The sequence below is a fragment of the Phyllostomus discolor genome, chromosome 4, assembly GCF_004126475.2.
Source record: "Phyllostomus discolor isolate MPI-MPIP mPhyDis1 chromosome 4, mPhyDis1.pri.v3, whole genome shotgun sequence".
Lineage (NCBI taxonomy): Eukaryota > Metazoa > Chordata > Mammalia > Chiroptera > Phyllostomidae > Phyllostomus > Phyllostomus discolor.
Genome location: NC_040906.2, coordinates 183,726,291 through 183,741,620, shown reverse-complemented (window position 1 = coordinate 183,741,620; position 15,330 = coordinate 183,726,291). Strand labels below are relative to the sequence as shown.

At 38.1% G+C, this 15,330-nt stretch overlaps 1 protein-coding gene across 1 annotated transcript in view; it reads right to left on the bottom strand.

Moving 5' to 3' along the window:
• The window catches only part of LOC114495248 (A-kinase anchor protein 7), a 104,304-nt gene that overhangs the window by 27,185 nt on the left and 61,789 nt on the right, over positions 1-15,330 (bottom strand).

Here is a 15,330-nt window from a genome sequence, read left to right as displayed (position 1 = left end):
TGCAAAGTAGGTAGTGCTTGGGAGGACGGGAAGAGACTAGAAGAGATTGGCTGAAGGCTGTATCTGTGTGCACGTCAGTGTTCTCAGCACCAACAGGCGATTTCGTCTCCTCCTTCCCATGTCCTGCCCTGCTGGCTGCCATCCGGAGTTACTGCTTATACGACACACGTGACCTCCAAGCAAGAAAGCCTCTCACCCTAATGCAGTGCCCAGGAGATAAGTGCCCAGGCGATAAGTGCCCAGGCACTTGCTAAGGGCCTTTATATTTACTCATTCGTTTAATCACTGCTTAGCTTTACGACGTATGTACTATTACTATCCCCATTTTACAGATAAATAAGTTTGAGCTCTAAAAAGTAACTTGGCCAAAATCTCTCAGAGAGTATGTAACAATAATGGGATTTGAACTCAATTTGGCCACATAAACCCTGAGCATCTGATCCCAGAGGTCTGTATTATTAAATACAACTTACATGTGTTGTCAGATATATATAAATACTTTATGAAACAGCTATCTGCAATTACAGATAACATGTAGAAAAATAGTTATTTAACCAAGCTCTATGGTAATACGTTTTAAATGTCTTGGTTTCTCAAATTTGGTGCCAAGTTCCTTTATTAATGTTCCTAGAGTCACATACTCCTACTTTAAAGCAAAGGACACAAAGACAGACTCTCTCCTTGAGCTGGACTGGCACTGCTGCCTGATGCCACGGAGAGACTCCATCTGGAGCACAGAGGGACCACGACGCCCCAAAGCACTCGTCTTCCAGGAAAACGGCAACATGTGCCATTCACAAGTAATCCCCAAGGATGTTGATGGGTTTTATCAGACAATTATCAGACTGCTTTTAAGTAATGTACAGAGATCCACCATAACTTACAGATTTTTTTCAAAAGTAAGCTTAACTTCAATGAGAAAACATATCTGATATAATATGTTCACGAATTCAAAAGAATAACCTTTGCATGTTTCTTTTCTCACAGGCCTGGCTATGGACAAGTCATGGTTAGAACAGTTGCCTGTATCAGCTGTAGCAATTTCAATTGCATTGTAATGGTTAATATGGCAGGAATAAAACTAAAAACCTGCCTCTTCTCCATGTGCTTCAAGATAACAGCTCTGATTATTGTCTCTAGTGGGAAAAATTATTTATTATGACTAAAAGCTCTATTCTCTGTGTCATTGGTTGGCATTATTTTCTACCTTGGACTGAATACGTATATATTTGGATTTCTGAGCAACCTTACTAGACTATAAAAGTCTGACTCAAGAAAAAGAACAAATTTCATTATAAGACCCTGATTTTATAAAACTATACAGATTGCCAACTCTACTGAGACCTCTAACTCATTAATTAAAGGACATCTGAGTTTGACAACTATAGAAACACATGAGAAAGAAAAGAATGTTTCTATATTCAAAAAAACAGGAAGAAAGAGGACTTTAAATCATGAGGTATAAAGAAAGGGAAAAATAGTGCTTTATCCCTCCAAATTCTAGAAGCAAACCTCAGGAGACATGCCTTTAAGCACAAAAGACACTTTAGGAAAATTTCATTACACAGCAGGATGCACACTTAATGGAAACTGCTATGTTTCCAAGAAATGTTGCCGTTTCAGTAAAAATGTGTGTAAGTTCAGAAGTGCTCAACAATTTATGGAAACACAACTCATGAAAATTGGAATATTTTAGAATACATCTCAATTTTTTTATGTTGACACAGGGCTACCAAAAGACAATTATTCTGGACTTGAAGATGGCTGGATGAAAATACCCAACACTGTGTTCTGTTTAAGTTATATTCTTTTAAAACCAAATTTCAAGAAATGTATAAAGGACGCATGGACAAAGCCAAAGGGGGATGGGACAGAGGGTGGGAAGTGGGGATGGCTACAGTAGGGGGAGGTGGTGGGCGGAGAAATGGAGACAACTGTACTTGAACAACAATAAAAAATTTTTTAAAAATTAAATACAATTATGAGTGCGGGCTGCGAACCAAAGTGTCGCAGGTTCCATTCCCAGTCAGGGCACATGCCTGGGTTGCAGGCCATGGCCCCCAGCAACCACACATTGATGTTTCTCTCTCTCTTTCTCTCTCTCTCTCTCTCTTTCTCCCTCCCTTCCCTCTCTAAAAATAAATAAAATATTAAAAAAATTTTAAATACAATTAGAATTCAGTTCTGACACTACAGATTTACATCATTTCCATCATCACAAAAAGCCTGTTTGGACTCTGCTACTCTAGATTGTATTAGTGTTACAAAATATAAATAAATAAACAAATAAAACCAAATTTCAGGTCTCAATAAGCAACCCACAGTAAGCGTGTATCTATCACACAGACGCCCCTCCACTGTTTAGCCACTGCTGCGTCTTCACAGCTATTTTGTAACCAAAGGGCAAGCTTCTAAAATTATATCATTAAATATTGATATTTGAAAGCTGCTCTTATGAATGTTTGTAAGAAACTGAAAAAATCATAACTGAAAACTGTAAGAATTATCTGTAAATCTCACCATTAAAGTCCTGTTTTTAATTACCAGGGAAAAGAATCTTGTTCTGTGAAATTTGAGAGCCAAGAATCTATTTTTTTTTTACCATTATTCCTACTTTAGTCATATTTTCAAGGACTTTTTACTTCTCTTTGCAGGGCTTTAGCTGTTTTTCTAGAAAACTGAAAATTGCAGGTATTTGTATCTGAAGTTGCCATATGCTATATAATTTCAGTGTGCAGTTGCAAAGACACTTGTGTTTTCCCCCATGAAACGCGTGAGAAAAACCATATACAGCATATGTGCATTTAGAAAGGGGGCTGAAACAAGCAGAAACCAGAACTCCAAAAGAAGTCCTTTACCAACCCGTAATGGGCATTCCTGAATGTCTGCTGATGCGTTCCTGTTTCCCGCCAATTTTCAAATGCCTCCTCCACACTTATTATGCCGTTGGTTCTCTTCTGTGTGTGGACCAATCTTAGCCGATGGTAGAGCTAAAGACAAGTCCAGAATTGGTGAGACATAAACTAGGGAAGAGAACCTATGTCTCCGCTTACAGAACAGAAGGCAGTGGAGCTCCTGAAATAGAAGGCTGGAAGAAGGCCTAACAAGTCACATTGTGTCTTTTGACACCTGGAATTTATATTATACCATTCTATCAATTCAATTTGATTCAAGGAACAATTTATTAAACACTTAGTATGTGCTTACGTGGTAATTACATCAGCTCCTGGGGTGATGTTAACTCCAGGGGAGATGTACCCCCAGAGTAGGTAGGCAAGCCGAGGCAGAAGGAGGGAGGAGGCAGGCAGCAGAAGGCACGCCCCTGCAGACCAGAGCATTCACTCAGCGTGCGCACTGGACAGCCCCGTGAAGACAGTGCAGGAACCCAAGAACCAAGGCCGGTAACAGTCATCTTCCAGACAGACACTGTTTGGTCTGCTTCTTCCAGCCCGTCCTTCTTTTCAAGCATTAACAATAAAATCACAAAACGTGACTAGAGTTACTCATTGAAGGACAAATTAAACTTCTGGATGTTAAAACCTATTTAAGAATAAAAAGTAAAGGATACAACTAATCTTCTGGCTAGTGTTTGTATTACCTGACAGGGCTGCTTTCTTATTCAAGTGCCTTTAATCCTTTAATGCCCAAGACTTTCAGAGAGAAAGCAACATCCTTCGCAGAAAGAAAAAAATAAAATAAACTTCAGGAAAGCCAATAGGGCCCCAATGAGAAGATTTTATTTGTAGTTGCACAATATAAACATAAAATTCGGTTCTATAGTCCCTAATTTATTGGGGTTTTTCATAGGTCCTAATTATTCTTTATGTGGAATCTCCTCAATACACACTTAGCTCTGAAAGTGGTCCACTGTGACCTTGGACCAGGCGACAGTCAGTCACATTTCCCGCTTTGTAAAGGATTTGAAGACTTCACATAGAAGGTGCTTTAACAACTCAGAGTGCTGTTATTAAAGCATTTTTCCTCTAATAACACTTAAAGGGCTAAGGAAAAGTGAGAGTGAATCCCCAAGGTAATAAAAAGAAAATTCACATATACCAAACGAAATGCAGTTAAGTGAAGATTGGTGTTGGCAGGTCTCAGGATCTGGCATGACCCCCCGCGACCCAGGCTGACATCCTTCTGATGCACGTGTCAGCTTCCATTCTGTTTACGCATGCTTCTAACAACATTTGATAACTGTCAGAACTGCTGTTTAAACATTCATAAAACCAAAGTGCTGAGTCTATTTTCCATTAAGACAGTTCTTATTTCACATCTGAAATGTGTGTGTGTTAGGATGCACTCAGCTGCAGGTAACAAAACGTCTTGACTCAAATGGTTAAAAAATAATGCCATCTCTATAATCTGAGGTGGAGTGGCTCCAGGGTTGGTTAATTCCATGGTTTAACAAGATCATCAAGATTCACTATGGTGGCTGCTAAGTCCGGGCACACAGGTATACCCAACAATTTCCAACTTAGAAAATGACATTTTCTTCTCTACAAATATCTATGTATCACCAAAAACTGTTCTCTGAGGTTCCAAGCAGACTTCCCCTCACAGATCAGAACGAGGTCACATGCCACTTCCTAAACTCATCCCTGGTGAGGAGAATGGGCCCGATCACCTGCAGGCTAAAGCGGGGCCCACACGCCCTGAAGCCCACGGCCTCATAGGGAGGGGAGGGGGCTCTGTCAACGGGAAAGAAAGGGCAAAGGGAGTGGACTCGGAACAGGGAAAACACTAGTGGCCACTGCAGCTTTGTATTTACCTTTGCTTTAGTAAAAAGGCGGTATACACATTTAGTAAAAATGTGATCAACTAAAATTAGGGAAGTGACTGAAAGAGTCTAAAAATTATTTTGTATAGCAAAAAAAAAAAAGCCCTAAAAAAGTAAGTCATTGAAAAAGAGTTTCACACTAATAAAAAAAAAAACCATCATATACGGATATGTATGCCACATTTATAAACTACTTTCTTGTTAAATGTGTAGCTGGAGAACAAGCAGCAAAACTGTGAACTGCCTCTCTCTAAACCTTATTATGCTAAGACTGACTTCTTAAGCAAAACCTTTTGCTTGGATAAGAGCTGTTAGCAATGAAAATATATTTGGCAGCTATGGTTCCCTGGTCTGAAACATAAAACTTGTGAAGTTCTAATGCAGTTTCCTTTACTCGTAGTCAGAATCAAGACAAAATATTCACTTGAATACTAAAGTCAATAGAAGATCAAATAAAACCACAATTCATGAATTGAGAAAATGTTTTCTCAGCTACAATTAGTGTTTTAGGTACTTTATATAAAACATATTAAAATCAGATAAAATATCAAAGGACCTTTAGAGATTAATGAAAAAAGAAAATTTAAACTTCATAAAGGCAAATAATGTATACTCTGTGTTTCTTTTACTCTCCTTATCCCTCTGTTTTTATGAGGAATACATTCCTCTACACAGTCTCTGTAGAGGAAGTAAACTTGAATAGTAAAGGGAAATGTTTATGTCATTACTGTCCAGATTCCATAAGCCAACAAGAAACAACAAATGGATGTCATATTTACTTAAATAATTTCCACAACCTTTTATCTCTATCCTAGCCCCTTTTTAGAAGTCTCCTTTCTCCCTCCCCAAGAGTTATCTCAGGTAACTAGCTGAGAAACTAGCTAGAAGTCCCAAGTTGCCCAGGTGCCCCTCACCACTTCATTTATACTCACACCTTTAACTACTAACCTAATGCCACTGTGCCCCACATCTGTCTCTTGGATATATCATCTGTATCCCAGATTTCCCTTCTGGATCTGTCGCTTTATTGGGCCACAGGTGCTTTGTGTGTGTGTGTGTGTGTGTGTGTGTGTCTAAAACTGAACTCGTCATCTTCTTGTCACCAAAATCTGTTTTCTCCTTTATCCTCTATGCAGGCATAGGGCACTACCACCTACTAGCTGTCTAAGCCCCATGCGTGGGAGCTATCCTAGAATTCTGTCTTTCATACTCCAGCCTAAACATGAAAACACTGCTTCTCCTGCCTACCTAGATCTACAATGCACCCCCCCTTTCTCATCTCCACTGCAAACGCTAACTGCAGGCAATCACCACCTGCCTGGACTCGCTGGTAGCCTTCTTACTCATCTCGCTGATTCAGCATTCTATTCCCTCTCGACAACCAAGTGCTTATACTATTGGAAGACTGGCCTTTCTGAAGCACAAATCTGATTGTGACATTCAAGCTCCCATATTGTTGATGATCCCCATCCCCTACAAGGTAAGATCTGAATTATGATAAGACCTGAATGACAAGTAATTCATGTGCAGAGCGAACTACTTACACTCCTCTGAGAAAACCCTTCCTTTTCTCCCTCCCCACATTCTCATTTTTCAGCTCAAACCCTACCTCTTCCATGCAGTCTCTCCTTTTAATCCCAGACCAAATTAAAAGAACCCCCACTGGGTTCCCATTAACTTCATCACAGTCATTATCAGCTTAAACTGTAATTGCATGATCACCCACTAGAAAGTAAACTGCTGGACAGTACGGTCTATGTCGGCACATCTTTCATATACAGAAGCATAATGCTTGGCACTTGGCAGGTTCAATAAATAGCTGTTCAATAAATGGCATAAATAAACTGCAATGACCATAAAGAGACTAAAGGAGTTTTACAGTGAAGGAGGAGTCTTTCTGTGCACAGCTCTTCAGACACACCGGGGGAACTAGGAATGAACTGATGGTTCAGGCAACATCAGTGAATCCTGAGTTTACTCCACCAGGGCCGCCAACCAAGAGCCGTTTCCTCACTACAGTCATACTCTGCCTTCCAATTCCTGTTTTAAGAGTAAATATGTAACAAAAGAATACAGTGGGATGGGTTTTCAGACAGAGCTGGACAATGAGAATGTTACTACTTCTCTTCCAATTAATCAGAAAGTCTAGCTTCAGCAAAAACTAAAATACAACAATGTAACACAAAATAAAGAACTTGTGAGTTATCATAATGATGGAAGAGACATCAAGAGGTCACTCAGACCTCCAAGTTGGATGACCTCGGAAATGGTACTCTCTCTTCCCCCTTAAACATAAAGACATTTCACAAATCCCTTCACACCTTGTTCCAGTGTTTAACAATCTTTCAGAGCCCAGAGTTTTTCCTAATTCCTAGAATAGTGTACAACTAGTAAAGATTAAGAAGAAGCTGACTTTTTCAAAATACTAACCCTTCCTGCCCTGACTGGTGTGGCTCATTGGTTGGGCATCACCCCACAACGTGAAAGCTCACCAGTCCGATTCCCAAGCAGGGCGCTGGTGGATGTTTCTCTCTCACATCAATGTTTCTCTCTCACACTGATGTTTCTTTCCTTCTCCCTCCCTTCCCCCCTCTCTCAAAATAAATAAATAAAATCTTTAAAAGAAAATATTAACCTTTCCTTAAGTCAGTCTTTGGGCTATTCTGTCCTGGACATAAGAATTCTACATACGATTCGAAATAAAAATGGCAATGATAATGGACACTAGTGAGTGGACAATGAGTATGTATCAGGCATGATGCTAAATGCTTTTTGTGTATTATTTCATTCCATTCTGATGATGTTACGAGGTAACACCATTATTAGCCCTACCTTATAGGTTTAGGGTCATTAAGTAATGTGCACAATATTGCTAGCTGGGAAGCGGCAGCGGCCACTAGAAAAGGACTGTTTGATTGGGAACTCCTGGGGCGCTCTGCTTTTCTCACTCTAGCACACTCTCTCCGCTATTCTGCATCCTCTCCAATTCCTCCATGCTTCACTAAAATGGTGAAGAATTAGCGAGTTTTGCATGTTTGGCTCTTGTGATTTTACCACATTATCAAGTTAATTTTTTAGATAATTCTACATTAAACAGAATAGATCTGCCTAGTTTATTGTTTCCTCCCAAAAGTCAAGTTTTCATCTTTGCCATTGTATGTATATATATAAATTATATACAATGTGGGGCAAAAGTAGGTTTACAGTTGCTCTTATGGGAAACAATACAATAAATAATAATGCAAGAATCAACTGTGTTTTGTGTACACACAACTGTAAACCTACTTTTGCCCCACCCTGTATAAATATGTATATGCAATATAAAATACTGCATAAATACATAAATTAAAGTACCTGCCATATACAGAGGTGGGCAAAAGTAGGTTTACAGTTGTAATGCAAATAAATAATACAATAATTAATAAATAACAACAGAATAAACTGTGTTTTGTGTACTCATAACTGTAAACCTACTTTTGCCCACCCCTGTGTGTATATGAGTATACATATATATACTCATTTTTATTTTGAAATGCACCAGTGTTAATCACATGCCAATTTCAGGAAAACACAAAGAATAATGCAAATCCATATAACCGAAATGAGCATCCTGATATTAGAAAAGTAAAAATACCATTCTAATAAGCATTCTAATAGAACTAGTAAGACTATTAACATTAATAAGTAACATTTTATAACACTATTTGCCAGGCACTGTGGTTAGCACTTTTAAAAAATTAATAAGCATTTTCAGTATAGTGAAACAATGTATTTGGAGGCAATTGGGCAATATGATGGGCTAGTTAGCCATAACTTTGGCAACTGAAAGGGTCTCTTAACACTAATTAGCTATACCTTAATGGGTTGGTTTGACCACAGGTTCACCACTTCAATCATTTCGTTCACGCAGTTCATTTTCCTTTTCATTTGGAACTCAACGTTGACCATGTGGTCAATAATACTGTAATAACTCTACATAGTGTCAGATGAGTACTAGATTATGGGAGTGGTCACTCGTTAAGGTATGTAAATGTCTAATCACTACGTTGTTCACCTAGAACTAGTATGTCAAATGCAACTGAAAACTAAATTTAAAAAATAAAATAAGCATACACATGGGGAAAAATTTACTATCATGTTTTCCAGAATACACTTAAAATAGAAGGCTCTAAAAATAAATCATAAAATGACAAATTTTTATTGCATCATTCTAGCAGCGGAGCTTAATTTTCAGATAGTTAAATATACCATATAGCTCTGCCCCTTTAATATGCAGAGTTCCTAAAGCATCTAATATAAATCACAAGGTTTGAAACCAGGCCAACAGATGGTTGAATTTTCAAAATAGCCTGAGCCACAGCTGCCACTTTGTATTAGTGTCCAGATTAAACGCTGATACACCAGTTAAAACACAGTGAGCCATCACTAAGATTAATTTTCTCAGTTACTTAATCCGAAGCTTCCTCTAACCCAAGTAGATATAAAAATAACCTGAGAGTTCCGATTATGAATTGCTTTTCATTTTTGTAGGGCATATAACAATGAAATTTCAAACACTTTCTTCTCAGAAGACATGTTTCATCAAAGGAACATTTAAAGAGGGAAAATTAGGTTACAAAAGGAACCAGATTGGCATTTGAAATATCGTATGTTAACACGTCAAAGGCTCTGCTTTTTAAAGAGCATTATGCTTTCTAAGTAGGATGACATGAGTCCCAGTTAAACCCAGATAGTCTTGATTTTCTTCTTTTATCCAGGCATAGCACACTTGTAAGTATACCATTTGAATGATAAATTGTATACTCACTCAATTTCTGTGTCATAAAGAAAATAATGAAATACCCTCTACTGAGTTCTTCTTAAATTATTTGATAATTTTGAACAGAAAATTTCCAACTGCTAAAGTTTTTGAGTGAAAAAAATGTGTAGTTTTCTCAGATGATAAACTATTTCCCTCTTCTAACATGCTTGAAATAGATTCATCTTAATTAGTCTAAGTCAGTGATTTTCAACCGTTGTGCCGCAAGAATTTTAAAATATGCCATACCGGACTAGTCAGAGGTGCTGACCTCTTTTCCCTTAGACTGTCAAATAAAAAATGACAACAGTCAACACAACAATATCCATCTGGTGTGAATAAATAAAAATTATACCTATTTTTTGACAAAAAATATGATTTTTTTTGGTGTGCTGCAGAGTTTTTTGATTAGTTTATAGTTGCTATGAGATGAAAAATGTTGAAAATTGCTGGTCTAAGTAGTGATAAAATTTTTGGAATCATCTCCCCATCAGTCTGTGCAACCACCACCAAAAAAAAAAAGAAAAAAAAAAGGTTAAATTTTAGTCCTGACCATCACAAAAAAGACATTTGTATATTATAAAATATTAACATAATAGTGTTTTATGAGTAAGTCACATCATATAGATATGCTACTGTCAGCCTGGAGTATTTGCACTCATATCTTTACCAAAGAAGGAATGCTTGAACAGAAATTAAGGAGGGATATAGAAAAAAAATTAGGTGGGAGGAATAAAACCAGTTTATATTTTATAGAGAGACAGCTGAGTAGCCATCAGAATTAATGTCAGAAGAAAAACTTAGAACTATTAATCAAAATTAATTTTGAAGAACTATCTGAGGATCACACTGTTTTCTGGTTTCTCTGGACCGTGAGAATTTGTGCACACCTTGGCTCCAGAACCGCTTTCCACTCTTAAAAACTTCTGACAATCTCCCTCTCCAATAAAAGCTTTTGTTTATGTGGGTTATATTTGTCATTAGCAATAAATAATGCCAGTTTCCTTGATGTGACAGTTTTATTTATTTTTAAGAAAACACCTGTTAGGCCCAAGCCTGACAATGATGGTTTGTCTATCAATCATTCTTCAAGAAAAAAAAAATGGCGTTCCAAGAAAGAAAGTGGCGACTTTATCATGCAGCTTAACCAATCAAATGCTTTTTCCTGGAGTCAGCCTCCTACTTCAATATGCAGTAGAAGTGTTTATGCTCACTTCCATTTTTGTTACACAGGATATTAAAAGGACACATTCTTAAAGGTTGAGATTAAATGCAATTAATAATTTTTATGACTCAACAAGAACATTCTTACATAAAACTGACTTAAAAAAGTTTTTAACTGCAACCACCTTGATTCATACTGGCCATGCACAGTTGTTCCCACGGTTGCTTTTGCATCATCAGTATAAATGTTAACCCAATGGGAAAAGCACATAATGTTTTAACATTATGATCAAAATTGTTTTGCCCTCACAGACCCCTGAAAGTGTCTCAGGGACTGCCAGGGATCCATGGACCAAAGTTTGAGAACTAGTGAATAAAAGTGTATTTTAAAAGAATTTAAAATCTAACAAGAGTGTAGCCTTATAAATTATTAGTATATTAAATCATTCAGTGAATTACATTTTTCTACAGCAAAAAAGTAAAAAATCTGCATAAGAAAAATCAACATTCAAGTGCCCATCTATTGCCAATACTGCTATCCACTAAGTAGACCTTCACATGGGCATATGACATTTAAGCAATATAAACATTTTCAAATTAAATATTTTAAAACTTTATTATTTATCATTGATCTGATATGGGTTAAGATTTAAAGATTCTAGAAAGCTCAAAGATTTTTGCCCTAGCTCTGCCTTCCAGCCATAAAGAAAAACTGTTGACTTCTTCCTCCAGCACTCCCTGCTGTAACCACCAACGAGGCATGACTCGGACAGTATTTTCTTTCACAGAGAAGATCCCACACCTACACACTAAAGTCAGGCAAGATCCAGAGCTGTTGGAGCTCTGCCATGGTCCCTAAGGATGAAATGGCACTGAAGATTAGGGCACCAAAGTCAGAGCTGAGGGTCTCTACAGATGCAACCCCAAAGGTCCTTTCCTTTTGGCTGAAATATGACTTAGGTATGACTACTGGAAATCACTGGATGAACCATGACAAGCATTTTAAGACTGACAGCATTGTTCTAAGCTGTCCACGTCTCTTAAGGGGGATTCTCAAAAAGCAGGGACATCTGGATAGAATAAATTCACTGACTCACTAAGAATTCTCCATAGAGTTTCAGCCCATAAATTCTGGCATCTTGATCTGATCTGTCTGGCTTTGAATACAGACTGAATAGACTGTAGCTATGATGACTCTAACTTACCTGATATATATGACCCTTTCCCCCTTCTATCACTATATCTGCGTGGGCCTGTTTGCTTCTCTTTGAGCCTATGGTTGACATAACCCTACCCACTCATTGCCTCTGTGCTATAGTCTTGAAGGTCTTATCTTTAGGGTCCAACCCTGTGTCATTACGTTGAGTATTAAACTTCATCCTCTGTTTATCCCATACCTATCTACTCAGTCTCCTTTATTGTACACTCCCTGCCTCAGTACCCATGATTGTGCCCATCTCTTTTCCCACCTCCCTCACCAACTCCTCAAACACACAAACCAAGCCACCGCCTCCTTTGTAGCTTCCTCCACTAACAAGACAGTAGACTCTATCACTACAGCCTTTGAAGTGTGGCTCCTATCACTAATACTGCCCCCACCCTACCTCCCAGTCCATTGCTTCTCTACCCCTGTAAATCATACTAGTGCTCCTAGAAACGGTGCTTTCTTTACTGTCCATCTGTCTGCTCCTTGATCTCATCCTATTTATCCAAACTCTTGTACTCACCATCTTCACACTCTCTCAGAAGGTGAAATTGCAAGCTTCTTCCACTGTGTCCTATACCAAAGCCCATTACTGCTATGCACAAAGCCCCCTTCATCCATTCCTCTTCCATCTCTGTTTCTCAGATGTAGTCTTAGCCGCCCAGTGACTCCACATCGCCCTTAAGGACTGTGTCTTATATTTCTTTTTATTTCATGATACCCAAGAGAGTAGTATACACATTGTAAATGCTCAATAATATTAAATTAATGATGGATTATTATTAAACAAAAAAGAGTGATGGTCCCAGAAAATCATTGTTCCCACCTGGGCTTGTAGAAATTATAAAGAAGTATACTGGCCTGCAAAAGAAATACCTTCCAGACCTTTCCAAATTCCCTACTGCCCCCCTATGAAATAGTCTGACAGCTGAAAGCAAACTAGTTTTTGCAAGCACTAAATTGCTCATCAGTCTTACAGAGGATGTCATTTAGTCAATTACCTTCCCTAAGGAAATATAAATGGAACATAGCTGCCTGAGAAAAATTAATTCACCCAACTCCAGTAAGTAGTTCATGCAGAACAGCTTGCACCACCCTAAGAAATCTGAATCACATTTCATTCCTAATTTCCTTCCCTTTGGGGGGGTGGGTTGATAGAGTAGGGAGTGGTTGAATTATAGCTGGTTAGTATAGTTAGGTTTGTAAAGAGTTATAGCCTGATAATACTAAGTAGGCATAGCATTACTCAAAGTTTTGATTATGAAATAACTAAAATGTAGTACCATTCCTTATATCTAAAAATCCAAATGTTACGTCCATATCCTAGCAAATTCCCCCAACACTCCACATCAAGGTACAGATGACAGAGATGACAAAAATGCACAGCATGGAAATGCAAAGTAGGCACAGGTAATAGCAACAGCTGGCAGGGGGGGCAAACTCAAGTGCCTTCAGGAGTCAAGTAGGTAGTGTGAGCAGTTAAGCAAATTTTATAAGAAAAACAACAGAGTAAGGGGTGGAGATGATAAAAAGCAGCTACTTTCAAGGTCAATGTGCCCACTACCCCATCCAGTAAATCACTGCCATGCAAGAATGTCGGATCAGATAGTTCAGAAGATGGTAGAAACCCAGCTTTTTAAAAAAATGAAATCACCCCAATATTGGCAAGTCATTCAAATTAGAAAAAAAAAACTTTTAATCAAGTACAACATGAAAGGCTGATAATTTCTGATCTTTGGAACACAGACTAAGGTTGTAGGGGTATAAAAAGTTTGTAAATATATATTCCTAAAACTAAATCCCTACTTCACACTCACCTTTAGTGACTGGATTTTCTGTTAATACTCTGTCTGAGTACTTATACTAATGATCATGACAAGTAGCTTGAAAGTTCAAATGAAAGCCCTGGCCAGGCAGCTCGTTTGGAGCATCATCCCAACACATCAAGGTGTGGGTTCGATCCCCCATCAGGGAACGTATAGGAATCAACCAATGAATGCATACAAAAGTGGAACAACAAATGGATGTTTGTCTCTCTGTCTCTGTCTGTCTATCCCCCCCACTGCCAAAATCAATAAATAAGAAAATTTAAAAATTTTAAAAGCTCAAATGACAAAAACTATAAGACAATATAAATATATCTGTACCTGTGGACAGAAAAGGGACCACCGACTAAAACTGACCATCTCAGGGGAAACCTTCACGGCGACCTTACAAACTCAGATACCAACAGTAATCGCATGGGACGGTCTGAACATAAAAATTCCTCACCAAACTCGAGTCGTGGTGGATAGCCACATCCTAGGCCTGCAGCTTCCTTGACAAAGGTCACCCTTTACCTGAACTGATCCTCTCCAGTCTTTTTGCATCTAAGATAACACACCTTTGAAATGTCAGGTAATCTCATTTGCCAGACCCCTTCGGGCACAACCACACTCGAGTAGAGACCTCACTACTCTGCACCACCCCATACCATCTCTAAGTGCTATAAAGTTTCATTAGTAACTCATCCTCTGCCCAAAATGTAAAAAAATAAATAAATAAAAAATTTAAAAAAAGTATGTCTCTATTTTACTTTTTATCCAATCTCAGACATTTTCAATTTGCTTTCTCCCACCTCTTTAGTCTACCCCACTGGATTTCATGTAACCTTCCTCACTTCTCCTCTGATTCTGATGCATAAAATAAGCTGCAAAACTGCCATCCTCTGGAGCATTTTCTCAATCTATTGAGATTTTGCTTCCCAGCAATTGTCATAAGTTTGGTTCAAGTAAACTCATAAAAATCTCTACAGGTTTGGACATTTCTTATGTTGGCATGTTAAATCTCTGGTTTGGAGATGACTCTAGTCATAATAATTAAACCAATCATAGTAGAACTTTTTCAATCTATAATTTAACAAAAATGTTAAACATTTAATATGAAAAATAACTTGTGACCAAAATTAAGTGCAAAATAAAATCTGGAAAATATTTGAAGCCAATATGGCAAGCACTAATGCTCTTTACTCTGTAAAAAAACCTCACAAATTGGTGAGACACAAGAAGAATGAACTCCAACCCTGTGGACAAGGATGGTTTGCAACTGCCAGCTCCTCACCCAGTTCAGAGCAGGGTACCTACGAGACTAGGGCTGACATCTCTAAACCACACATGGGGTGATGAAGAGGAAACATGCAAATGGGCCCTCAGAAAAAGTTAAAAACCATCAGAGGAAATGGAGTGCCACAACAGACCCAACATATAGAAGAATTCATACCCGAGGAACTAGAAACTTAAAAAATATGAAAAGAACATTAAATACAAACTAGGTTGAAATCCTCCAAGAGAAAAATGAAGGAATAGCATCCATGAAGCAAAGAGCAGAACAGGAAAACATGAAAAA